Source organism: Typopeltis vanoorti, chromosome 7 (assembly GCF_054136105.1).
Source record: "Typopeltis vanoorti isolate ZY-2024b chromosome 7, IOZ_Tvanoo_1.0, whole genome shotgun sequence".
NCBI lineage: Eukaryota > Metazoa > Arthropoda > Arachnida > Uropygi > Thelyphonidae > Typopeltis > Typopeltis vanoorti.
In genome coordinates, this window is record NC_143555.1 from 77,828,835 (window position 1) to 77,855,432 (window position 26,598).

The 26,598-nt window shown below is 35.4% G+C and overlaps 1 protein-coding gene across 1 annotated transcript in view; it reads left to right on the forward strand.

The window, feature by feature from the left end:
• The first annotated feature begins 20,732 nt into the window (after positions 1–20,732).
• LOC150104800 (kelch-like protein 8) overlaps positions 20,733–26,598 on the forward strand; it is a 235,894-nt gene continuing 230,028 nt past the window's right edge. Inside the window, exon 1 of the mRNA XM_090395976.1 lies at positions 20,733–20,869. The gene's annotated coding sequence lies outside the window, so the exon portion shown is untranslated. The remainder of the gene's footprint in view (positions 20,870–26,598) is intronic.

Consider the following 26,598-nt stretch of genomic DNA (forward strand, 5'->3'; position numbering starts at 1 on the left):
CCTTTTCAAGATAATTAATAAACAAAATGCCTTTAGCATTTCAAAACACCGATCCATGACCTTTCCTGTTGATGGAACCGACTATGTCTTGTTTTGCGCTGAACAACCGGCTTCTGTCCACTGTTTTCACTGCTGTTTGGATTTTGGTGTGTAACGGTGAATCCAATAAATATCTCATCCATAGTAATAAACCGACGCACAAAATCAGTTTTATTCTTGTTAAAACACTCCAAGCACTGTTCAGAGATTTTCATGCGAGTGCGTTTTTGATTTGCTGTGAGCAAGCGCGGCACCCATCTTGAACAAAGCTTTTTCATTTGCAATTCTTTATGCAAAATATATCCTACATGTTCTTTTGAAATGCCTGTACCTATAATCTCAGCAATTTCACGCACTTTGACTCGCCGGTCAACCAATATCCTATCGTGCACTTGATCAATGATTTCTGGTGTTGTTAAACTTTTTGGACGTCTTTCACGTGGATCATCTTCAAGGCTGGTACGACCACGTTTAAACTCGGCAGCCCATTTCTTAATTGTCGAAAACGAAGGAAAATAGTGCCCATAAACTTTCATGAACTTCGAATGAATTTCTTTTGGCGTTAAACTTTCTTTTACAAAGAATTTTATAACCGCACGATACTCAATTTTATCCATTTCAAGGGCTACAGACAACACTTTTGCTTCAGACGGCTGTATAAAACAAACTACAGTACTTGATAGAATGACTTGCAATTTCCCATGGATGCTTTTGACAGATGTAAGTTAGAAACCAACTTAGAAAAAAAAATCGTGTTGATAGTGTTGCCATCTATGGTCGAGGACTTTTCAGGCCACCCTCGTATATTATTTCCAGTATGCTACTGTGAGAACTAACTTTAAAGAGTGAGAGAGAAAAAAAAGGAAGAAATACAGATGTTTCGTGATTAGCATCCTCATAACTGACTAATATATGCTTAGGAACCATTTCATTCCAGTGAATTGGAACTGAAATAGTTAGTGTCCAGTTTAATGCGATATGTGAGCTGAAAAAAAAAATGTAATAACAACAGGACTTATGATTCCTGGTGATAGGTCGAAATAATAATCATGATCATAATAATAATAATATAAGGTAAATCATTTATCAATATATTATTTATATTGATAAATGATTATTAGGACTCCTGTTATTAAATAACAGGAGTCCTAATCCCACACGATTATACTCTGCATCATTGTTTATGATATTTATTTAAATAAAGTTTAAATAAATAAGGAATGCCGATGGTAGGGAGGTAACCACATCAATTGATATAGTGGAATTACTGAGCCAGTATTTTGCAAGAGTATATCATCCAGGCGGTGATATTGCAGGAATGAAGGAACCAACAACTTACACGGGAATTGTGGTGAATGAAGTGGAGGTGAATAGTCTATTACAAGACCTTAATGTGAATACATCTGTGGGATTGGATGGTATACTAGCTCGTGTCGTACGTGAAGCGGCTACAGAATTGTCAGTGCCCTTGACCATTTTGTTTAATTTGAGTCTCGGGTCGGAGTTAGTCCCGAGGGGATGGAAAGAGGGGGAAAATAGTTCCACTGCATAAAGGAGGTTCCAAGACTGCTGTTGCAAATTACCGACAGATCAGCATATCAGGAGTCGTTGTCATGGTCTTGGAGAAAGTAGTCAAGAGGAAAATACAAGATTGGATAGCTGAAAATGGGATACTGTATGGGGGAACAGTATGGTTTTGTGAAGTGTAGATCATGCCTCAGTAACTTGCTCACGTTTTATAACACAGTGACGGCTGAACTGGATAAGGGTAATGGGTTTACAGTGATTCTGCTGAACCTTGCTAAGGCCTTTGACAGGATACCACATGGAATTCTAATCAGTAAACTGCAGCATATGGGGATGGATATAGGGTTGGTGAGATGGATAGGATGGTGGTTAATAGAGAGATATCAGAGAATAGTTTATTCAGGAGTAGAGTCCAAACGACGGCCTGTGACTAGTGGTGTGCTGCAGGGGTTCTGTTCTTGGACCACTACTATTTAATTTGTTCATTAACGATATAGGAAAGGATCTGAGAGGAACTGTTCATTTGTTTGCTGATGATGCAAAGTTGGATAGAGGAATGGTGAATGCACATGATGTCAAAATTTTAGAGGATGATTTGGATAGTTTGGAGGACTGGGCTAAGAAGAATCGATGTCAATTCAATGTGGTAAAATGTAAGGTTATGCATTTGGGGTTTAAAAAGATTAGAAGAAAAGATTTTAAAAGATTAGCAACAGTATACCACATTGGTGAAACTGTACTCCAGGAGATTGACAAGACCAGGGATTTGGGAGTGTTAGTGGATAGTGACTTGAAGTTCAGGGGGCACATTGCAAAAGTGGCTAAATCAACTCATCAAATCACTTGGTTACTGAAGAATACTTTGACGAGCAGAGACAAGCAAGTTATTGTTAGTCTGTATTGAGCCTTGATGAGACCCCATGTTGGCTACTGTGCCCAGATTTAGGCGCCAGGGTTTCTTCTTGATGGGGAGGAGGTGGAGAGGATCCAGAGGCAAGTGACCAAGATGATAGCAGGTCTATGGAATGAACCTTATGAGAACAGGTTGAAGATTTGTGGGTTGCAGAAATTGGTTGATAGCAGAAAAGGGGTGATATGATTGAGACATTCAAATTATTGAAGGGTTTCTACTGTATAAGGTTAATTTAGAGAATATTTTTGAGAACAGGACTGGTGGTAGGAGGACAAGGGGCATCCATGAAAACTGGGTAAGAATGGTTAGCAAGGGTGTTAGAGCTAGGTTTTTTATTTTTAGAGTGATAAGTCAGTGGAATAAGCTGCCTGAGTCTGTTGTGGGTGCCATTACTGTGAATGAGTTCAAGGCAAAGTATGATAGATACTGTGTGAATGTTGAATAGTTGTTTTTTGACATGATGTTAAGGCCTCCCTCGATATGTCTAAGAACTTATTGGAGTTTCTCATAACAATAATAATAATAATAAAGTACACAAAAATGTTATATTAAATGGGCAATATAATCGACAGACAAACGTTTGAACGGCCAAATTAATTTTCTTTTCTATTGTCTCATACGATTTATGCTTTTTTATATTACTCTACATTAATAATTACGCAATGAAATTTAATTTTTGTGTGTGCATCCTAAAACAAATAACCTTTAAAGCATGTTACTACACTACACTACTGCATACAAGCGAACAATAGGGTATGTTTAACGAGTGATGGTCGTTAAATCCGACTTACATAAAGTTTGTGGAACGTAACTCTTACCAAGTCGGAGATTGCATAATGCAACCTATCAAAAAGTTGAAAAACAGTCTTGGGTTTTTATGCTCTCAAGTGATTACCGAAAGTGTCTGGCAATGGCGGCCTCTTTCGATTATATTCATTTTAATTAGTTTTAATCCAATTTCAATGATCATTCAAGTTTTCTTTTTTTAAAAAAAAAAAAAAAATCTTGCATTTCCTTTTTATTATTTTCTTTCAAAATGTTTCCTTTTTGCTTTCAAAATTTATCTTTGTTTCTAAAAGAAAACAATTTTTTTTTAGTTATACCATAAAAAGAAGATTTTTCTGACCTTCATTCACGTGGTGCGTCATTGAAATGGATTGCCATTGGCTGTTGTGAGTTCAAGCAGTATGAATGAATTAAAGAATAAGTATGATAGCTGGTGCGTGTAGTATGTGGCCTCCCTCGATGAGTCCCTGAATCCCTGGAGGTCTCTCTCTCTCTCTCTCTCTCTCTCTTAATAATAATAATAATAATAATAATAATAATAATAATTCATTTAATCAAATAAACATTGCTTTATGATTATCTATAAAACTTTTTTAAAATTTATTATTCAATGCATAACATATAACGTCTTCTTATATATCATTAGAAGTGAAAGAAATTTAATCATTTTATACTACCAGAGTCGACGAAGGTCTGGTAGATAAACACAAACGATGTTGCCGCGATATTTTATTTATGAAACTTCCTTTAAATTTAACAAGGTCGAATAAGTGAAACAGTCAAATTCCCCTTCTACTTGATGTGACTCCTACACACTAAGTAGAACTTTAATTGGATAATGCGTTACTTTCTTTGAAATCATTAATAGTTGAAAGGAAAGCCGTCACGGATGATGCTCCTGGAGCTAGGGCGATTATCATTCATTTATTATTTTAGTAGGAATATGCTGTTCGTTGACTTTTGGCATAATCACTTTCCTCGTTTACTGGTAACAGTTGAAGAAACGTGAACGTAATTATGTGCTACTGGGAATGCAACTAATGATCAGAATGTTCTACCAGCGGGATTTATGGTGCGTACTATGTGGCCTTGTCATATTTAAATAGTAATGAACAGCTTTCGAAATTTCTCTTCTACATTCCCTCCACTAAATACTCTCTGCATTCGAGGAGAAACGAATTTTCCGGCAATTTAATTCTAAGACTTTTTCTCTTTATTTGTATTTCGGATTAGTAATATCTTTACATAGAGCTACAGCCTTCTTCTCAATAAATTTCAACGATTCCTTAAAATTTCAGGGTATTCAAGAAAAATTCCCATATTATAAATAATGTTCATAAATGACTTAATCCTTGATTCACACACACACCATTTATTTCTCATTCTTCTAAAGTGCAGTAATTAATTACTTTTGCCTTGAAGCTCCACGTGATTACTAGAAATGTTTAGCTCCTGGTAATTTTTCTTATTCATCTTCCTTGTTCTCCGCAGTTACTGACTAAACTTGTTGTTCATCTTCCACTGCGTTATGTTCACTGTTTTTATTATTTATTTATTTTTTTTTTTAATTATGTGTGTGTCCGTCCGGTGAGCCCAGGAAAATGTAAACATTTTGTGTCGAAGGGATGAGTATCTTCAAAGAATTCATGTTGGAGGTTTGATGAATATTATCTGCACTGAGAAGGGATTGAAAATAATTTTTATACTTCCAATATTTCGTCTCCGTCAGAGAGACATCTTCAGGGATTACCAAAAAATATTTTGTAACAACACACACACACACACACACACACACACACACACACACACACACACACACACACACACACACACACACACACACACACACACACACACACACACACACACACACACACACACACACACACACACACACACACACACACACACACACACACACACACACACACACACACACACACACACACACACACACACACACACACACACAAAATAATACAATAGTGAATGAAACTAAAGTACTATCTAGGTGGTGCGCCCTCTATCGGCATTTGCAGGTGGCCTAGGACATAAAGAGGGATCGCTGATAATTAATGTTGGTGGGTGGTTAATGGAGAGATATCAGAGAGTAGTTTATTCAGGAGTAGTCCAAAAGACGGCCTGTGACTAGTGGCGTGCCACAGGGTTCTGTTCTTGGACCACTGCTGTTTAATTTGTTCATTAACGATATAGGGAAGGATCTAAGAGGAACAGTTCATTTGTTCGCTGATGATGCAAAGTTGGATAGGGCAATAGTGAATACAGAAGATGTCAAAATCTTGCAGGACGACTTGGATAGATTGGAGTTCTGGGCTAAGGAGAATGAATGTGAATTTAATGTGACAAAATGTAAGGTTATGCATTTTGGGATGAAAAGATTAGCAGCAGTATACCACATTGGTGGTATACTGCTGCTAATCTGCTGCTAATCTACTCCAGGAGATTGATGAGGCCAGGAACTTGGGAGTGTTGGTGGATAGGAAGATGAAGTTTGGAGGGGGGGGTCACATTACAAAAGTGGCTAAATCAGCTCATCAACTCACTTGGTTGTTGAAAAATACTTTGACGAGCAGAGACAAGCAAGTTATTGTACCTCTGTACCGAGCCTTGATAAGACCTCATCTCGACTACTGTGCTCAGATTTGGTCACCTAGGTTTCTTCTAGATGGAGAGGAGGTGGAGAGGATCCAGAGGCAAGTGACCAAGATGATAGCAGGTCTATAGAATGAACCTTATGAGAACAGTTTGAAGATTTCTGGGTTGCATAAATTAGTTGATAGGCAGAAAAGTGGAGATATGATTGAGACATTCAAATTGCTAAAGGGTTTCTATAGGATTAATTCAGATGATATTTTTGAGATCAGGACTGGTGGTGGGAGAACTAGGGGTCACTCTATGGAAGCTGGGAATGAGTGTGGTTAGCAAGGGTGTTAGAGCTGGGTTCTTTACTTTTAGCGTGGTAAATGAGTGGAATAAGCTGCCAGAGTCTGTTGTGGGTGCTATGACAGTGAGTGAGTTCAAGGCAATGATAGGTACTGTGAGAATGTCGTATAGTTGTGTGGACATGATGTTTAGGGCCTCCCTCGATCAGTCTGAGGACTCCCTGGAGTCGCCTATAATAATAATAATAATAGTAATAATAATAATAATAATAATAATAATAATAATAATAATAATAATAATAATAAATTTTCCCCACATTTTGGGAAGTTTAATGCAACCGTATTTGTTTAAATTCAGTTGATTTCTGAGTGCAGATGCAGATTCAAAGACAGTCTTTCTTTTTTGAATTTACTATGGTGGAACATGGTGGCTTTCTTACAGGAGATCCTGTGGGTTGTATCCAAAACATGGTGTGCAAGTCCAGATTAACCGTAATCGTGACTGGATGTATGACTTGTGATCTTCTAACCGGATGTTTGCTTATCTACCTGTCTGTCCGAAGTAAGCCAGTTTACAGGCAAAAGGTACTCTATATATTCCAGGCACTGAGAGAGGAGGGAGCTGGTCTTTGGTGGAATAGATAAGGGTAGCAAGTTTATGGTGGAGCTTAAAAGCTGTATGGAGGTTGTACTTTTTTAATGATCTGGCTATTTTTTCCGATGTACCACGGATGTAAGGTTTGGTGATGGCATTTCTGAAGTCCTTCTGAAGAGATGGTCGGGTAATGGGGAAGGACTTGATTATTTTTTTAATTCTGTAATCACTGTAGCCATTGGAAAGGAAGGTGTCGTATATGTGTTTGAGTTCAGTTGAAAGGGCAGTTCTGGAACAAAGATTGTGGGCTCTATTGGTAAGAGTTTTAATAATGCCATATAGCTGATAGGGGTGGTGGTGGTGGTGGGAGAGTTTGTGAATGTATCTGCCTGTATGAGTAGGTTTTCTATATACAAAGAAAGAAAGGCTACCATTAGGAAAGCGTGTTACTAAGGTGTCTAGGAAGGGTAAACTATTGTTATTTTCCTTTTCCATCGTAAACTGGATTCTTGGATATAGACTATTGAGGTAACTGAGGAAGGAATCTGATGTGTCTGGGCTATGAGGCCAAATAGAGAACACATCATCTAGATATCTTAGCCAGATAGAAGGTTTTAGAGGGGAAGAGTCTGTGGCTCGTTTTTCAAAATTTTCCATGTAAAAATTGGCAAGAGGGGGGGGGGAACCCATGGCAGTTCCCTCTAGCTGTTTGTAGATTTTGTTCTTCCAAGAAAAATAACCAGAGTTGATGGCAAAGGAAAACTTTTCTCAGTGCTGATAATATTCCATTAAACCTCCAACATGAATTCTTCACAGCACTTAAGCCTCAACACACGGATATCTTCAAAGAAAAGGCATTAACAATGCTCTTGTTACCTTTCCTCGGTATACATATCTTAACAGGAAATCGTTTTCAGCAGGAGTTATTTATTGCATTTCTATTACTCGATAGAATTCTCTTGTTCAGGTAATAACTGGACTAAACTAATTTAACTAAATGCATTTGGCATTGAAGTCGATTTTGGTATGGTATAGTTTTCATATACTGTACCTCTTAAACAGAAAAATTTGATGATAGACTGATTACATTAGAAAAGAAAAAGAGTTATTTTTGTACTAATCTGATCCATTGCCATTAAAATCGGCCTTTAATGACAATTCCTCTTTTCTTTAGTTTCTTGCCACACCGTTATAAGAACATTATACTTATTCCAATATTCAGTCCTTGGTTAATAATAACCAAATACTTGTTTTAAAATATGGTCCGGATTAATAAAACTGGAAGATGAATTTGTGAATAAATATGCATGTTAATCAAATCTCATTTAAGTTTCCATTTAATAAGTTTATGAAATGTATGAGACGCGATCATTTATCCGATACTTTATGCCACTTGGCAACTTAATACAGATAACCTCACCGTTTTACACCATTGTTGAAAACATTTTGTTTAATCGGCTCCCACCCACAAAAGTTTTGTGGGTGGGAGACGATTATCATTTATAATACATTCGTACTGTAAGTTAAGAATTTTTTCTATCTAATCTACACACACACACACACACTGCTTGGAAAGAAGTCAGCGGAGCAGACATCCCCATGGATAAAGTGCATCGTGCCATGTAACGAGTCACGTGTTTGTAGCCGGTATAAACTCGAGAAAGAATATGATGCTCTCAAATTAGTGCGACTGTGTCCAAATGGCTGCGAGAAGGGGAAACTGTCGGGTGTTCGAAAGAGGCGTTGTGTTAGGATGCCACGTTGTAGCAAATTGTTGACAAATTGGGCCATTCCAGGTCAACAATCAGTGATACCATAGAGACAGTACTGTCGACAGGGTGTAGCATAGAGGCAGCCTACCTCACGGCACGGCTTAATAAGGGCGTCCGTTCAGTCATATTGCGGTAGGCGTCGTCGCTACGCTAACAATTCCTGTTAGCTTAACAAGTGCGGAAAGAAGTTTTTCTAAGCTTAAACTGATTAAAAACTATTTCCGAACAGCAATGACTCAAAGAAAGATTGGTTGGTCTAGCAACTATATCGATAGAGGTGGACATAGCTTATAATTTAAATTTAGAAAAGCTTATAAACAGTTTTATTGTGCGATATCCCCGTAGAGCAAACACTTAATATTATTATGTAATCGTTTTGCATTAATGTTTCTCTTGTAATAAAATCAAAATAGCAATTGGAGATTTTCTTATATGTTTTGTCTTATAATCCATCAGGGGCGGTATTTAATTGTTTTCCCTCAGGGCGTGATCTAATCTGGCGACGGCCCTGCATAGAGATGTAAGCTTAATGAGTCAATTACAATGCTACCTGCAGTGGACGACTCGTCACACTCACCGAACGTGACCGTAGGGTGCAACGAAAGATAATATGTAAAAACCGTCTTTGAATGCGAAATTTCGGGCTTCGACTAGTACACGAATCCGCACAAAATCATTCAGAACTGAGGCTCACAGCATGGGTTTACATGGTAAGGCCGCATATGCAATTCCCACATTACCCGAATCAAAATGTAACGTCGTCTTCAGTGGTCTTTATTTTTTAATTGCAGTCATCATATTTGCAAGAGAGGTGATATTTAAATTTCCGAACTTTACTGAATCGTTGTGGATTGTTTCTCTGTTTACCATCTGTTTATGTGTAAAATACATTGTCAATGTTTTGCAGCTGTTGGACTTCAAAAACCTCTAATATATACAGGGTGTTCGGGATAAATTTGACATATTTATAATTAATTATATTTTTCCGTAAGTTACATGTATTAACACACACTTCTCTTCATTTAAAAGTTTGGACCCTTCTTCATTCATATACAAGATGTCAGAAAGGATGGATAGCTGGAACCCACCTGAATCATGGAAGAGAATAACTTGTATCATGATGATTCGTGCCCGCCATCAAAATAAGGATATTACGACTGCTGCCCAATGCTCCCTGAATACAGTAAAAACAATCAGGCATGAACTAGAGACTTGCAATGGTGACTACGAGGATGTAGCAAGAAGAAAGATCCCTAGCAGACGATCTGATTGCGTTCGTACAGCAGAATTCCTCGCAAATCTGCAGGAACAGGTGTTGAAGAACCCTGGCATTGGAATTCGGGCTTTGTTCGTGGAGTTGCAACTGTAGTCAAGCCCTGGATAACAAGGGTAGCCAATGGTAGGCCGTATGTATGGCAGCAGGATTCGGCCCCTTGCCACACCTCTGGGAAAAGTCAAAAATGGTTGTCTGAAAATTTCTACGACTTCACCAGTCCAAATGTTTGGCCTCCAAACTCCCCAGACCTTAACCCCATGGATTATTTTGTATGGGGCGCAGTTGAAAAAGACACCAATCGCACTTCCAGTAATACAAAAGCCCAGTTAATGGATAAAATTAAAACAGTTTTTGCGGCCCTTCCCAGGGAGACTGTAGCATCAGCTTGTTCGAGGTTCCGAAGCAGAATTGAAGCTGTGATCGATGCTAATGGTGGTTATTTTGAGTAAATCTTGTTGATAGTATTGTAATTAACTCTGCCTGTAATGTTTTTTTGTCAATTCATTAAATTTAATAGATACAAAGAAGATTTTCTTTTTCCTTACGAAACTGTCAAATTTATCCCGAACACCCTGTATATAGCCAATTTCGTCATCCTTTGACCTCTTTTAACATGCCTCAGTTCATATGTATTTCCCTTATGATAAATTGTCGTCTGTTCTGTGAACACGCGAAACGATATGGTAACAAAATACGATAGTCTAGCATGTAATGGCATCTAGCGAACACATTTTCTGCTTTCCGAAACATGAATGTTGCAATCTTCACGTAATGATAAAACGGAAAAACTGTCAGTGAGATCATAGATAATCTTATGATGTCAATTCCAAATGACCAACGACTTTCTCCACTTTTCCGCTCGATGCCGTGTTGCTAATCTATATCCCATGAATAATTATCCCATTGTGTTAATGACAATGGAAAACATTTTAGTGCTCCAGTCAAAAAGTGGTAAGAGGTCACTAGAGATTGAGTCTCTGCTTAACGTTTTAATTACGGAACTTATGTATCATACAAGTAATATGTATTATTTGTATTCTTTGAATTTCTTCTGTGACGTGAAGAGAACTTGATACGAGTAAAAATATAAACACGAAAAAACAAATAAAACATCCTTTTGACAATATTCACTAATATGTAAAGTATACATACTCTGTCTTAATAAATTGATTGGACATTTAGTGAATTGACATATTGAGATAAAGAATATTTAAAACCCACGCGCATTCATGAGTCTCGTAGCTCAGTCGGTATAGACAAAGCACTTTGTTTGAAAAGACCTCGGTTCGATTTCCCCTCCAAGTCGTAAGGAACCTTTATCTGGTCATCTTTCGATGAAGGTGAGTTAGCCAGTCTCAAACAGTTGTTGAATTTTTTTTTTTTTTTTTTTTTCCATTAGGAAACTCTGGTTTTTCGTCTCTCAGAACAGGCAAACCAGCCCTTGAATACACGTAGCTGCATACATACGACACACCGGGAAGCATTGGGCTGATCTTAAGAGTAATCGCTAAATTGTGATTTTTTTTTTTTTTTTTTTGAGGAGAGGAATAACAGTTTAATGGGCATGTATTATTGTATTGTCCCGTATTTATGCCTAGTGGCCCATTACGTTCGTATTAGGCATGGCCTATCTGGTAGGCCCTACCACCTTATCCTCGAAGCGGTCACGGGTTCAAATCGTAATAGGCCATGCCTAATACGAACGTAATGGGCCACTAGGCATAAATACGGGACAATACAATAATACATGCCCATTAAACTGTTATTCCTCCCCTCAAAAAAAATATCACACTTTAGCGATTACTTTTAAGATCAGTATAGGTACTTGGCCATTATCATAAAATATGTCGACGTAGAGTGTTCACAAAGTTGACAGTGAGAAAAATGACCAAATATTGCTGTGAAATTACAGATAAAAATATCAGTGATAGTATAATACAGTACGAGATGCCATGTTGCATGAAAATAGCACTTGAATCCATAGAGGTACGTCTCCCAAAGAAAGACCCTTGTAAGTTCGATTCTACTTGCTGATTGAAGAAACTTTTTCTCAGCCCCTTTTTCGACCATTTCCCGACATAGTCTCTAGCATAGGTAAGTTTTCCTTTCCAGAAAGGAAGTTAAGGATGTGTTTTTATATATAGCTAATTCTCTTTTTACACGATTTCGAAATAACACAGTTTAGAAAACAAAAACAATTCTATTTTTACACTGTATAGTTTGATTTAATACAGTTCAAATGGCGCTTATTTTTAAAATTTCTGTTTGAATGCACTTCTGTGAAAAGGGTATTTCCATTATAATTATCATTTCCTAGTACGGTACATATGTACTTAAACTTGAATTTTGGGGACCCCCCCCTCGATGTTTTAAATATCAGGGATTACTCTACGCTACAGAATAGCGAAATCACAAAAAAAGAGTTGGTGGCTTTAAAGCTGCTAAGGATCGTGTGACTCTGTTATTTTGCAGCAATGCTTCAGGAGATCGTATATTAAAACCATTACTCATTAATCGACCCCTAAGACGCTGGCAATGAAAGGTGTGGATGTTAACACGTTACCAATGAATGCACTGGAATTAAAAAGGTTAGGTTACAAAAGAAATTTTTAATGAATGGTTCCATCAATGTTTTATTCCAGAGTTAAACGCTGTTTGATGGGAAAAAAATCTGGACTTTAAGGTTTTATAGATTATAGACAATGTGCCTGTCCATCCTATTTTAGAACACCCAAATGTGGAATTTTGTTTTCTGCCATCTAATACAACCACTAGAATAGGATGTGATCGCTACCTTCAAAACTTACTACATAAGAAGAACATTCCAATATATTTTGGATAAACTAGATAATTACTGACAGTTATTGATGTGAGGAAGAAATTTTCTGTTTTGGATTGCATCAAACTTGCTAAGTTGGCGTTATCAGAATTGAAACCGTCAACTTTAAATGCATGCTGGAAAGCTACTTGGAAAGAACGTGTGAAAAAGAAAAACCATGTACACGATACAACTGAATATCCCAATATCATCAGATTAACACATGCAGTTGGCGGAAAAGGATATGATGATTTTTCGGTTACCGATGTTGCAGAATTGATGGTTGACAAGGCTAATAGTGATGGCGAAATAATATAAGCTGTCCTTGAGAATCTCGATCAAAAACAAAAAAGTGATGATGAAGAAGAAGAGTTCTACTCACTCACAGGATTAATTCAAGAAGGGCTTCAAATGGCTAGTAAAATTGCAAAGTCATTTTCTTACACATGATCCGAATATTGAACGAGCTGAACACTTTAAACGTGAACTGAAGTCATGTCTGGTGCAATACAAAGAATTATACAAAGATCTAGTCAAAACAGGGTTTATACGATTAATTATTGCATTGTTCGTGGTTTTAAAAAAAATCAATCTTCAGAATTATTGGAAATTAGTGCTGCTTTAGTTCTTTTTATTAAAATGTTTCGCCATTGCAGTATAAACAGGATGGCCTAAGTGTTGCAAGTGATGGAAGTGATTTAATTTCAGTCTCATGCAAAAGAATGCAGCTAGTCAGAAAGAGACGGCGAATAAAATTTAACTAATAACCATATGCGCGGTGTATTGGGACCTTTTCGAATTTCTGTTTTATTAGTGGCACACTACTTTCTTTAAGAGATGTGTGTGTATATATATATATATATATATATATATATATATATATATATATATATATATATATATATATATATATATATATATATATATATATATCCATATTATGGATGCATTTTATAAATGGATATATTTATAATATCCTCCATATTAATATCTTAAATAAGCCACATTGAAGCGTTTTAGGCTCTGTACCCTGTTATAATTATTGCAGATATTTGTGAAGTTAAACTGTTCATTTTTAAAACTGTTCAAGCTGTTAAAACTGAGAATTTTTATTGTTAAAAGACCATAAGATTTAATGATTACAAATACAAAGAGCCAACAAGTTTCACTAGCCACTGTCTAGCATTTTCAAAGCTGTACTGGTGTGAAAACAAATGCATCAAGTTACATGAAAACATACACTTTAGTAACTGTTAGGCCGTTGCATTTGATAATTCGTGTTTGATGGCGTGCATGCGTTCGAATGCTTCAGTCAGAATCCGGTACATGACCACGTGTTGTGTAGTTTTTCGCATATTGTAGTTCTGTTGAGCTGAGAGAATTGATGAGATATTTCCATATGTCTTTAAGAATAGCACCTTGATTTCTATTTAAATTATTGCCTGTGCATAGCACCACTGCTGCTTCTTTAAAAGTTCTGTGTCTGTAGTCATTCTCGATGTAAGGCATAGAACTGTTTTTCCACTCTATAACGTGATTTGATGTTGCGAAATGATGAGCTAAACCAGATGTGTATGATTCTATTGTGATTGACATCCCCCACGTGTTCCTTCTGTCTTATTTCAAAACTTCTAGAGGTCTGTCCAATGTAAGAAAGGCCACACGTGCATTGAATTTCATATACTCCAGGAAATTTGAAGAAAGGTACCTCATCTTTGGGAGATCTTAAGACTTGCCTGATCGTGGTAGTTGGTTTAAAAACCACTCTGATGAGTGGTTTTTAAACCAACAAAAACTCTGATGAGCTTTTAACATTCTCAAATTTTGTGGAAACTGAATTAATATATGGAGTGACAGCTGTGGATGGGCACATATTGGGACTCTGTTCCACATTGTTGGGGGTTGTCTTTAAAAAGCAATTTGTTTAAAATGTTAGAAGGGTATCCATTCAGAGATAGAGTATTAGCTATTTGTGACAGTTCTCTCTGTACATCTCCTTCTTTCGAAATAGACCTTAAGGCTCTATTACGGAGCATATGAATGATGCTGTGTTTTTGTGATCTATGATGGTTAGATGAATAATGTAGATATCTACCTGTATCTGTGGGTTTCTTGTAAATGGACAGTTGGACATTGTTATCTTCTCTCCTCACTAGTATGTCAAGGAAGGGTAGTTCTTTGTTCTTTTCCAGTTACATAGTGAATTTGATCTTATTATGTAGTGAGTTGATTTTATTAAGAAACACGAGAAGGTTTTCCATGGTATCCTTCCAGATGATGAACACGTCATCGGCATATCTCCACCAAATCGACGGTTTAGGTGAAATGGTGGAAAAAATATCCTTTTCAAGTTTTTCCATAAATAGGTCTGCGCATGGTGGTGAGAGGGGGGGGGGGGCTACCCATGGCTAGACCTTCCGATTGTTTGTATACTATGTTATTTATTTGAAGAAATTTGATTTCAGGCAATGATGAAACAACTAGGTGATGTCCTGAGGGAAGAGATCTTTTAGAATGTTGACTATCTCATATTGCAGATATTATTTTTTTTTTTCTTTCCTGATTTCATGACACTCTTGATGATGCTTGTTTAAACGAACTAAGGGAGGATTGATACTTGCCGAAAATAAAAATAAATGAGACAGTTTATTTTATTATAAGAATAGCTTAAATTACATTTGTCAATAAATAAATATTTTATTTAGATAAAAGTTTCAGCAGACATCGTTTTTCTAGACATCAACTACGGCTTAATATTGATTTGCTGATTTGTTCACACATTGATTAGCATCTCCAGGGCGACTAGCGTGTTTTTTTTTCTTTTTCTTTTTCTTTTTCCCAATTCTTATTATTAATTATATATATCGATAGAGCAGTAATTCAATATCCGCGGTAATTCAATATCTGTATTGTCTGGAAACTAATTTCTCCATAGGAAAAGGCGAGTTTTCCCATGAAATATGTTCTGGGAAAGTCTCGAGTTTCTGTCACTTTTGTGTGTAACTGTCAGTCATCATAGTTGCGATGCTTTTTTTTCTCCCATTAAAAATCAATTATGAATTGCCAGCAGAGAGTTCTGTAAGAAAACTATAGCTATACGCTCATAAGAGAGCAAGAATAAAACTAACGAAGCGTATGGACACTAAATCAAATTAATCAGTGGACAAATCACTTGTGCATTGTGCCACACTCACAATAGAACTGCTTGGGTGACAGATCGTTGACTATGATTGGATTAAAATTTGGCAGACGTAGTAGCTTTTTTGGAAAAGGTTTCTGTAAGATGTTTCAATTCAGGATAACCAAGACATGAGGAATTTATTCAGTAATAATATGGAATAATGGAGAAGCAGAGTCATTATAATAGAGCTCAATGAGAACTTCTTTAACAATCTTAAAAACGAACTAGAACCTCCATCGCTCAGTCGGTATATCATAGACGAAGACTTTTGGTTGGAAAAACCTCAGTTCTATTCCCGTCCATGACATAAGGAACGAACTTTTATCTGGTCTCTTTCGACTAAAATAAAAAAAAAAATTATTTTTCAGTTTAAATTCTGTAATATGTTACTTCCTTGTGAGAAGATATGTCTTCTAATAATATTTTATTTGACATCCAACGAAATGATACGTTTTTAATAATTAAATCTTGGGGACGGTACTTTCTGTTTGATCTAGTTTTCGAGTGATTACATTTCTAACTAAAACATCAATGTCCTGATGAACAAAAAAAATCAGTAAAAATCTGATCGGATCAGATTTTTACTGAGTGCGACAGATGTGAAAGTTCCGACTGATGAGTCTGTGGCGCCTCTCTGCCCGATAATAACCCTCTTGTGTTGGTGATACTTTGTTAATATAGGTGAATCAGTACATGACGTAATATCAAAGACCAATAAAGTAGACAATAGGTCATGATCGTGGAGATATTGTCATACAAATCAGGAAAGCAAAGAATTTATAAAAACTCATAACCTTCTATTTTCTGACTGTACTGTAAACTGACAATAAATAAAGAAAGAAATAAAAACTAAATGCAGTATACCTCAAATAAATTGACTCGCGTAACAAAAATATCTTAAACACTTATATTAATATATACTAGCTGAAAAAGTAAAAATGTGACGAGCATATTTAGAACTTAAAAAAAAAAAATTCTGCCACTTGCATTTTAATTCTTCAGTTATTCACATCTAAAATTATAAATACGATTATGCAGAAGTTGTTTTTTTTATTTATCGTAAAAAGTTCGCATTGTTTCATAATGACTAGATAAGCGGAATATACTTTTAAAATATTTAGATCAATGATTAGAGGGAGAAATTTATTTTGTCCGTTTTCATATTGAGAAATCATTAGGCTGCCCTTCCTCCATTGAGGGATTTCGATGGACTATGCAAGGGACACTCTATCTAAAATCAGATAATTATATTATATAAAATATTTTTAATGTAGAGTATTACATAATATTTTATATATACTAGTTGGGTTCTGTCGTTTTTTCAGTCTTATTTTCCGTCCTTTTACTCTGAAAGTTTTTTGGCCGACTTACTTTTCAAGAAAAAAAATCAGTACCTGAAAGTGATAGCATTCTGCTAGCATGCATATGAGGAGCTTACTCCTCATTTTCCTCTAGTTATGATAATATTTTCCCCGCTTAAAAGGGTTAAAGAAAGACATGACCTCAAGGATTGAATTTTTTGTCTATTAAATTTTTATTTCTTATGGATTTCAGGCACATTTGTATGTGTTTCAAGTTCGTTGATTTCAGTTATACGTATGTGGATTTTCTAGCATTTTAAATATGTCTCTCCTATTGTCTCCACTAGACTACAGCTGACATTGGCTGCGATCTGTTACAATACTGTTTAAGCGGCAGGACACATTATGTACTTGGTACAGAATATTTTAAAAGATAATTAAGTACCAGAATTTTACATTTTAGATGAAAATAAAAATCAACTTCTATTCCTTTTTTCAGTTACGATTGTACTCTAACCTAGCGAAATCAAACATTAAAATTATGAGAATGTAAGTATACAAATACACAGCTCATACGTTCGTCACTCACTCAGCTAATTGTCCAATATAAAAGCCCACGCAAGTTGTGGCAGTTAAGAAAAGTTGACTACAATACGAGGTCATAATGACAAATATTTCCGGGCAGTAATTTAATTCCAAACCAAAGAGCACAGTTGAATGTTGTTGCTTTTATTCGACCGAGGTATTCAACGGTAACTGCCTGCCAAATTTAAAGGATTAAGTCGAATTAATAAAAACATCAGATCACTTTGAAAACAGTGTAAAACGTCTAGAAAAGCGTCCTTTTTCTTCTTCCCCATCTCCTCTTTCTTCTCTGTCGAAATCATTTGAATGGTGCTACCTAAAGAGGTAGCACCATTCAAATGATTTCGACAAAATTTGGAATATAGCTGTGTTTTACGTGGATGGATGTCTTCTGAGAAATTCAGTTTAGTCGGACTAAAATGATGTTATCATCATCTGAAATCAGATTTCTTTCATTATATATTTATCTTTTTTTTTTATCTTCGGTGCATTTGTATTGTATTGTATTGCATTTATATTTATTATGCGTTATTATATATATAATGCTGTATAATATAATTTAATTTTTGTTTATTTTATAATTGTAATTTTTACTTATATTTTATTTATTATTATATATGTATTTTTAAATTAATACCTTTGTATTTACATCACTTTCACTTTAAACTTGACCTACTTTACTTCCCAGTTGACAGTTATTAAGTCTATGATCTAGCACTTGGAAGTCGCCTGGTTTTTTTTTTTTTTTTTTTTTTTTTATCTATTGATATTTTATTCAAGTCGTTTTTTCTTTGACCTGATTTTTTCCCATTTACTTGTTAGTACACGCAATTTTGAAATCCAACACTTAAAACAATCACTGTCTTGAATTTCATTAAAAATAAATAAAAGGAACTATAGCTACTTGACTTACTATGATAACTGCTAGTCGTTATTAAATCATTGTCCTTGCACTTCATGCAGCTCTGTATGTTAGTGAGTTGAATGAGTATTTTTCATAACAATGAACAGCAGACATTGCGTGATGGCTTAAGTATTGGTACGGTCTACTCTAGCACGCTTTCCATGCGACTGAAAGAGGCGTTGACAACAGTTCCACAATGAAAGGTGGGGCGCACCTTTATCTTCCTTGAAAGGAAGGAGTTTGGAACCGCTAATGCCACCTTAAGGATATTTTATCCTTAAGGTGGCATTAGCGCATATTTTATACTACTTCCATGAGAGAACCCATTTCTGAAACACCATAAATAAAAATCAATTAGAAACACTCGCAAGCGAACAAAATAAACTAGTTACTCTGTTATTATTTCGTTCCATACATTTTTATTCTTGCATAGGGTCACGGTCTCTCGTTTGTAGAGAATGTTTTGGGATCTAAGTTCCTGATGAAGATATTTTGTCTGTCGCCAGCAGACCGCAACTGACTCATGACCACTTTAATAATTAAGAGTTGTCATTATGGAAGGATAACGACGCCTGGGGTCATTAACAGATCTCATCTGTCGCCCATGAAAGGGTCACTGTCTCCATTAGTAACGGTGCACAACGTACATCCGTTGTCGGTTGCGAGCAAAAAGCTTCTAGCTAACAGAAGTCCATTTTTTCCCTTTCGTGTGTGTCTGTGTGTATTTATGCAAGCGCCTGCTCTTTGTTTTCTTTACCATTAAAGAAAGAAAAAAAACCATGATATTCTCCAGGTGGATTTATTTTGTCCTTTTTCGTTAACGGAAACGCAAGCTGTAGCTCTACACGGATACTAGCGCCCCCATTCGGATAATATTTCTGTTTTCATTACTTATGTCTGTTGTCCCACTAGAATTTTGAATGTCCCAATTTTTCTTAAATTAACAAAGTTTTATACTATGCACATATAAGCAACAATTAACATTATTCGACGCAGAATAAGGGCGTTAGGTCAATATAACCTCGGTTATTATACGGTTTTCGTGGTTAACATTAAAACTCAACTTTTAATGCTAACCCTGCACTAGTTGAAGTTTTATTTTTACCAAGCAACGTTTTACCAAAAATTGAAAAATGTTTTGAAATTTGTAAAAAATTGTTTGGTAAAAATAAACTTCAGTTAAATATAACTTGTGATTAGTCGAATGCGTAGGCAAAGGTAGCGCTAAAAGACATAGCCATAGACACGCACGCACCAGATAGGCGTCCAATTTCCCATATTACAGAACCGATTAAAAATTCATAAATGGACAGCTAAAGTTCCATTTATTCCGGCATTCTGTTCAACTTTCTACTCATCTAAAATGTATTTAAATATTCATGCGTTCAAAGTAATCAAATTTTCATTCTGTTTGTTACGAACCTTCCCTTCTAATGAGATGAATTTTAGATAGGTGAATGAACTCTGCATGCTACATTAGGGTTTCAGCTTTTGATCTAAAGTTTTGTCTTATCAAAAATATTTTTGAAATGTGTTCAGAATTTTATTAAGTTTCTAATAACTACTCTTGAAATACTGAAAAAAAAAAAAGAAGAAAGAAATACTGTGCTGAAAATAAAGCTAATTTAGGCGTTATTCCTTTTTTTTTTTAAAAAAAAAAACGAAGTCTGCTAAATTTAATTTGTTCTTCCTATTCTTTTGTGTAAGGGGAACTTACATTTAACAGATTTTAAAATTGATACTCATAAACGGTGTAATGCGATATCATGCATTCAGGTGGCGTGCATCGTCTTTTTTTTTTTTTTCGTTTGCTCTACTTTGTCGTAAGTATATTGTTTAACAAAGAAACTGATATTACATTCAGAACTCATTTACGATTTATTATATTAAGCATTTAGAAATTAGTAATTAGATCTGAGAAGCAAAAAAAAATATTAAGAATTCAAATACTGTTGCAAGAATGTAGCTGCGCATAAACTCTCGGCTAAAGATATCGTCTTGTGCTCACTTGCTGGAAATGTTCTCTTTCAGTATTATTTTAGTGCAACAGGTAAGAGGCCCGCAAGCAATAGCTTATTTACTAACGCGTAGTTTATTCACACAATAACTTCATGCGCCACTGCCGTATCAAAGCGAAGTCTTTTTACTTTTGACTAGCGTCTGCTAACTAAAGAAGCATTCGTAGTTTTCTTCTGCATTGTACAGTGTATTTCCAAAAAAGAGAACTGATATTCATGTGTTTAAAAGTAATATAGTGAAGATTAAAATAGTAAGTAATATTATCGTTTTCAGTAATTGTTTAGTATTTGGCTAACTAATCAAGTATTAATATTACTTGATATTACATATTACCAAAATATTACCAATTTATATGAGGGAAGGATTTTGGAAAGTTCTGATAAATACCTAGAACAAAAATGATATTAAAGCAACTTGATATAACCACAAGAAAGAACATACTAGTAGCAGAGTTATGAAGGTAACTTAAGTTCTTATTAGTTGCTTTAATATCATTTTTGTTCTACGTGTTTATCTGAACTTTCCAGATCCTCCTCGTATGCATGCAGTATTAGCCAAGTGTGGAATCACTGTCCGTGATCGAGTTCATCTGCGCTAATTTTACGCCATATAAATCTAGATTTTCCTATCATGTTTGATTTTAGCATCAGAATTCAAAATATAGGCCATGCATAGAATAACTGCTGTTGAAATTCTTATTTAACTTTATGGAGATGCAAACTATTTTCATGCATTCAGGGTTGCTTTTTTTTTTTTCTTCCTTGAAATCCTTCCGCGATTCAGTTAAATAAATAAATAAATACTTTTCTTTAGACGCCTTTTTTTTTTTCAAATGTTTAAATTAAGTAATTATATTTCCAAAGGAGCTAGCATGGCACTTTGAAATTGTTAGTTTTGTATATCAGCCACTTCATCTTCATATATATCTGTACATAGAGGCCTTACTGTATAACATTTCCTGAGAAGTGCAGTTCTTCATTCGCGATCTAAATGTAATGCATTTTAGATATCATAATAGTGAAGGATACGCTCCTCTTTATTTTTTAATAATAAATAAATAAATCATGCAAGAGCTTCCGTAACTCAGTCGATATAGAAGAAGCCCTTTGGTCGGAAAAACTCGGGTTCGATTCTGTCCATGACGTGAGGAACCTTTATGGGGTCTCTTTTGACCTAAAGGTGAGTTATCCGGTCTTCTCTCTCTCCCATTAGCTCCCTTTATTTTTAAGAACGCGAGGTCTATGTTCAATTTTTGTATACCAAAAGAGCTGCTCACAAGCCATCTTTAACTTCTTGAACAATCTTATTACAGGATTTCAGGGTTTCAAATATCAAAATACCATCTTCTATAACATAACAGCAGAATTGTAAAGGGTCGATGATGACGTGTGTGTGTGTGTGTGTGTGTGTGTGTGTGTGTGTGTGTGTGTGTGTGTGTGTGTGTGTGTGTGTGTGTGTGTGTGTGTGTGTGTGTGTGTGTGTGTGTGTGTGTGTGTGTGTGTGAGAGAGAGAGAGAGAGAGAGAGAGATTGACATGGAAATAGAAAATTGCATAGGAATGGGTCGCTAGACTTCGTAATTTCAAATGCAGTTTCGAAGAAAAAACATCTTAGTAGTAAATATGACCATTCCAAAGGACCTTCATCCTTTTTCTGAAGAATGGTCGCAGCTTCTGCTTATCACTGCTTCCGCTCTCCTGCCTCTTGGTACTTCGCTCCAACATTGCCTAGTGTCCAGGAAGTGAAAACATATGAGGTAGGAAGTCAGAGAAATTCTCATGCCGCTATAAATACTTCACGCTCAGTGATTCCCTTAATAGTTTGCCCGAGAGAGTGAATCGGAAAAATTCTAGCGACTTATATGCATCGGTCTTCTTTGAGGCAGTAGCTGACAGTTCATAATGGAGCTGCTACAGACCGATCTGTAGGTTTGTAGCAGCTCTGTATTCTGTTTTTATTTTTTCTGTTATTCTTTTCAGTACTTCACAGAAATGTGTTGATCACGTCTTTCTTGATCTGACTGAAATATGAAAGTCTAGGGCCGACTTTTACTAGTCTTACCCTTCTATGATATTGTTAAACTTTCATATCTCAGGATATGTATGTTCTCTTAACTTTATCTTATTCTTGATAGTTCTTAAATGTGATCGTTTCTCCTTGTCTCTGGCAAGTAGTACTTCCCCGACCTTGTCCACCCATGGAATCTTTAGGCGCCTCCTGTAACATAATATTTGTAGTGTCTACTTGCTCTAATTGTCCACATTTCGCATTCATGTAATGCCACGCTTCATATGTAGCATTTCATAAATTGTTTCCTCATTTGGATCTTTATCTTATTAACTATTAATAAATATTTCTTTCCATAAAATGCTATTTTTGTTTTTTCTGATATCGTTTACTACGAATTATTTCTTTTTACTTCATTTTATTTGCAGCTATCTTGATGTCCAGAATGTTATATTTAGATTTGTTCCCTTTTTTATGGTTGCATTTCCTAGTTTTCTTTATAATAATATTTTAAATTATATGTTGCTCATATCTTTAAGCGTGTTTTGAAGGTCTTTTTTTGTCGGTGATAACTGAACTTCTTTATTGATTCTTCTATATATGTAGAAGAACAGTATTACTAATAATGAACATGTTTCTCCTTACTAATTTTTGCTCCTCTCTTTGTATACTGTTATTTGTGAACATATCTGTTACTCGGTTCTTGAAAAGATTTACCATAATTCTCACAAATTGAGACCCATATTCTTAAAAATACCGAACAGTTTATTCCATCTGTCTTGTCTAAGGCTTTTCTAGATATCGAGAAAATTTATCTCGTTTTTCAGTTGTTATTCTGAACCCTCAAAATATTCTCTTTGGTATCTCTGTTTATTCTGAATCTCTCTCTCTCTCTCTCTCTGGTTTTCAAATCGATTTTCTTATAGCGATTTTCTATTTCCCGTTCCATTTATTTTTATCCAAGTAATCATCCAAAACCATTTGAAAGAAAGGATAATAAATATATAATATTGTTTTATAGCCAAATAGCAAAGCAGTGTTTTGCCTTTGAAACTTAAAAGTTTTGAAAGCAAACCAGAGCTTACAGGAATATAACTTTCCTCATATTCTCCTTTGTATTATTTTTGTTAGTATGTATTTTTAGAGACATAACATGATAGACTAATTGTACAATGGTTTTCACATTTATCTTATCCACTTTTTTCTTAGGGATAGGTATTATTAAGTTTTTCCCTCTCCTAAGTCACGTGGTGTTTCAATAAGCAGCCTTTGTGAATTTAAATAATTTGAATTGTGTCTCTTCACCTGCATTTGTTTGTAACTTCAGGTATTTCGTTTGCTCTCCTATTTCTTGTAGCCTTGTCAAACTCTGATCTCAATATTTATTTTCCTCTTTCCTCTCTGTTGACTAACTTTTCAAGTTCAGCCATTTAGCCTTTTGTCATTTACATAGTTGTTTAATTATTATTTCAATTAGATAGAAATTTCCTCCTCATTCGTGATAATTTTCCTTTTTATTCCCTATTATACTGCTTCTTATCTTTCTTTTCTGATATTTTTAAAAATTATTACTTCCCTTATGATTAACGTTTCGCTTGCATCTTCTATCCACGTTTCCTTCATTTCTTCATTGTTGATAATTTGTATTATATGGTGTGTTGATTTCCTTTACTTTATTCTCTAGACCAGCTTTCTCAACTTTTCTAAGCCTAAGGACCAGTAAAATGCCTAAAACAATTCTACGGACCACTAAGTTATGTAATTTTTTAAAAACCTATGTGGGGATTTCCAATTTGGGAAACACTGTGACATTTATAACATAATAAATCTAAAAGCTGTTTTGAATACATATGGAAACTTAATTAATTAAATTGGAAGTAAATAATTAAAAGTGTATCATCACTGAACAAAATTTTAATTTTCATTAAGCAAATAAATAATATGATATAATTATGTTACTACTTACTTTTAATGAGATGGTTAAGCTTCTCGGCCCTTGCTAGATATCTGACTCAATATTGGTCAACTTCAGTCGAAGATCGACACACACACACACACACACACACACACACACACACACACACACACACACACACACACACACACACACACACACACACACACACACACACACACACACACACACACACACACACACACACACACACACACACACACACACACACACACACAAAGACGATTTCTGTATTTTGTTTTTATTTGAAGGAGTGATAAAAATCCTTTCTCACAAAGATAGGCTGTAGAAAACTGCATGAAGATTTTCAATGCTTATTGAGATAATTCGGGAAATTCACTCCTCACTGAAGGCCAGATCCAGAATCACTGAAGGCGAGAGCCAAACCAAGATCACGGAATTGCATTTTATGCCCACTGTTATTTGAAAGCTCAATTAACTGTTCTTTTTTCGATAACGAAAGACCGTTCTCGTGACAGTAAGCCTGAAAGGGATCGCGAACCTACAGAAATTTCTTATAAAAGTTATTTGGAAAATATGTTTCGAAATTCTGTTTCAGAGTTTTGACGTGGTCATAAACCCTTTCCAGAAACCCAAACTCAATAAAAATATCATTTTCCACTGAAAAGGATTCTAATGTGGAAAGGTACAAATTGTCTGTATTTCACATAACCAATCCATAACACCGGTTTTTTTTTGAATGCCTTTATTTTTTGTAGGCATCAAGAAAAGTTAAAGAATTTTTTTGAAGGGAGAGATTTAGTTCATTTAATTTCTAAAAAATGTCTGAAAGATAGGATAATGTTGATTACCATGCTTCGTCAAAAAGGAGTGATGCAAAATCAGAATTACGTTCATTTACAAACAATAAAACTTCGTGCCTTAATTGAAATAACCTTGTTACTACTTTGCCCCTAGAAAGCCAGCGAAATTCAGAATGAAGCAAAACTTGTATATATTCACTGCCCATTTCATCGCAGAGTGCAGAGTACTGAAAATAACCTTATTTAACGGTCGAGCCTTAATAAGGGCGCGAGCTCCATTTGAACAGAAGCCAATATATTTTTCCAACTGGATCCCTTTGTGTATTATGTAATTATTGAGAGTGTGAAATATTTCTTCTCCAGGTTGTTCGGGATGATGACAAAGTTCTACAAAACAGAATACCGTCATGAATTTCTTATCATGTGCATATCTTACGTAGCATATTAACTGCGCATCACTTGTAACATCAGTAGTCTCGTCTATTTGTAACGTATAATAAAGGATCTTCTTCAATTAACCGAGATTCTACGTCACTTGCCATAACATTAATTCTGCGACCGATAATGTCCTTTGAAAGAGGAATCAAATCAACATCTTTTAGTAATTTGTTGCCAAACATAGTTTTTACCACATCTTTTTATAGCTGGGAGTAGTTAATTTTCCCCGATAGAATGAGGTTTCCCTGTTTTCGCTATGCACAAATTTAAGAGATAGGATGCTTCAAGTGCCTTGCTATTAATCGAAACCATGGCCAAAACTATATCTTTCCTATGATTTAATGTCCCTAAGCGTCGCTGAAAATTTTCAATTGGCTTATTTTTCACATCACAATGTCTAGTTTCTAAATGTCATCGAAGTTTCGCAAGTTTCATGCACTCGTTCAACAACACTTCATAACACAAAACACATTGAGGTTTCTGTTCACTTTCATCTCCACACCAAGTAAACCCGAATTCCAAATATGAACTGTTATATTTCCTACTGTACTTTTTCTTTGAACTGCTTGTTTCTTCTACTTGAATAGTATCAGATTTACTCGCCGTTACAACACGTGTATCACAATTAGGGTTAACATCGTCTGTTTCATTTGCTTTTCTTTTCAAAGTCCTAGTTCTAAGCCACTTTTCCATTATTATTAAAAACGTTTCCGAAAATATATAAATACTGGGGTTAACTCACGACACACTTTATCCAAGTGTCACTTAGCACTTCTGAAGATATACTAAGCCTTATT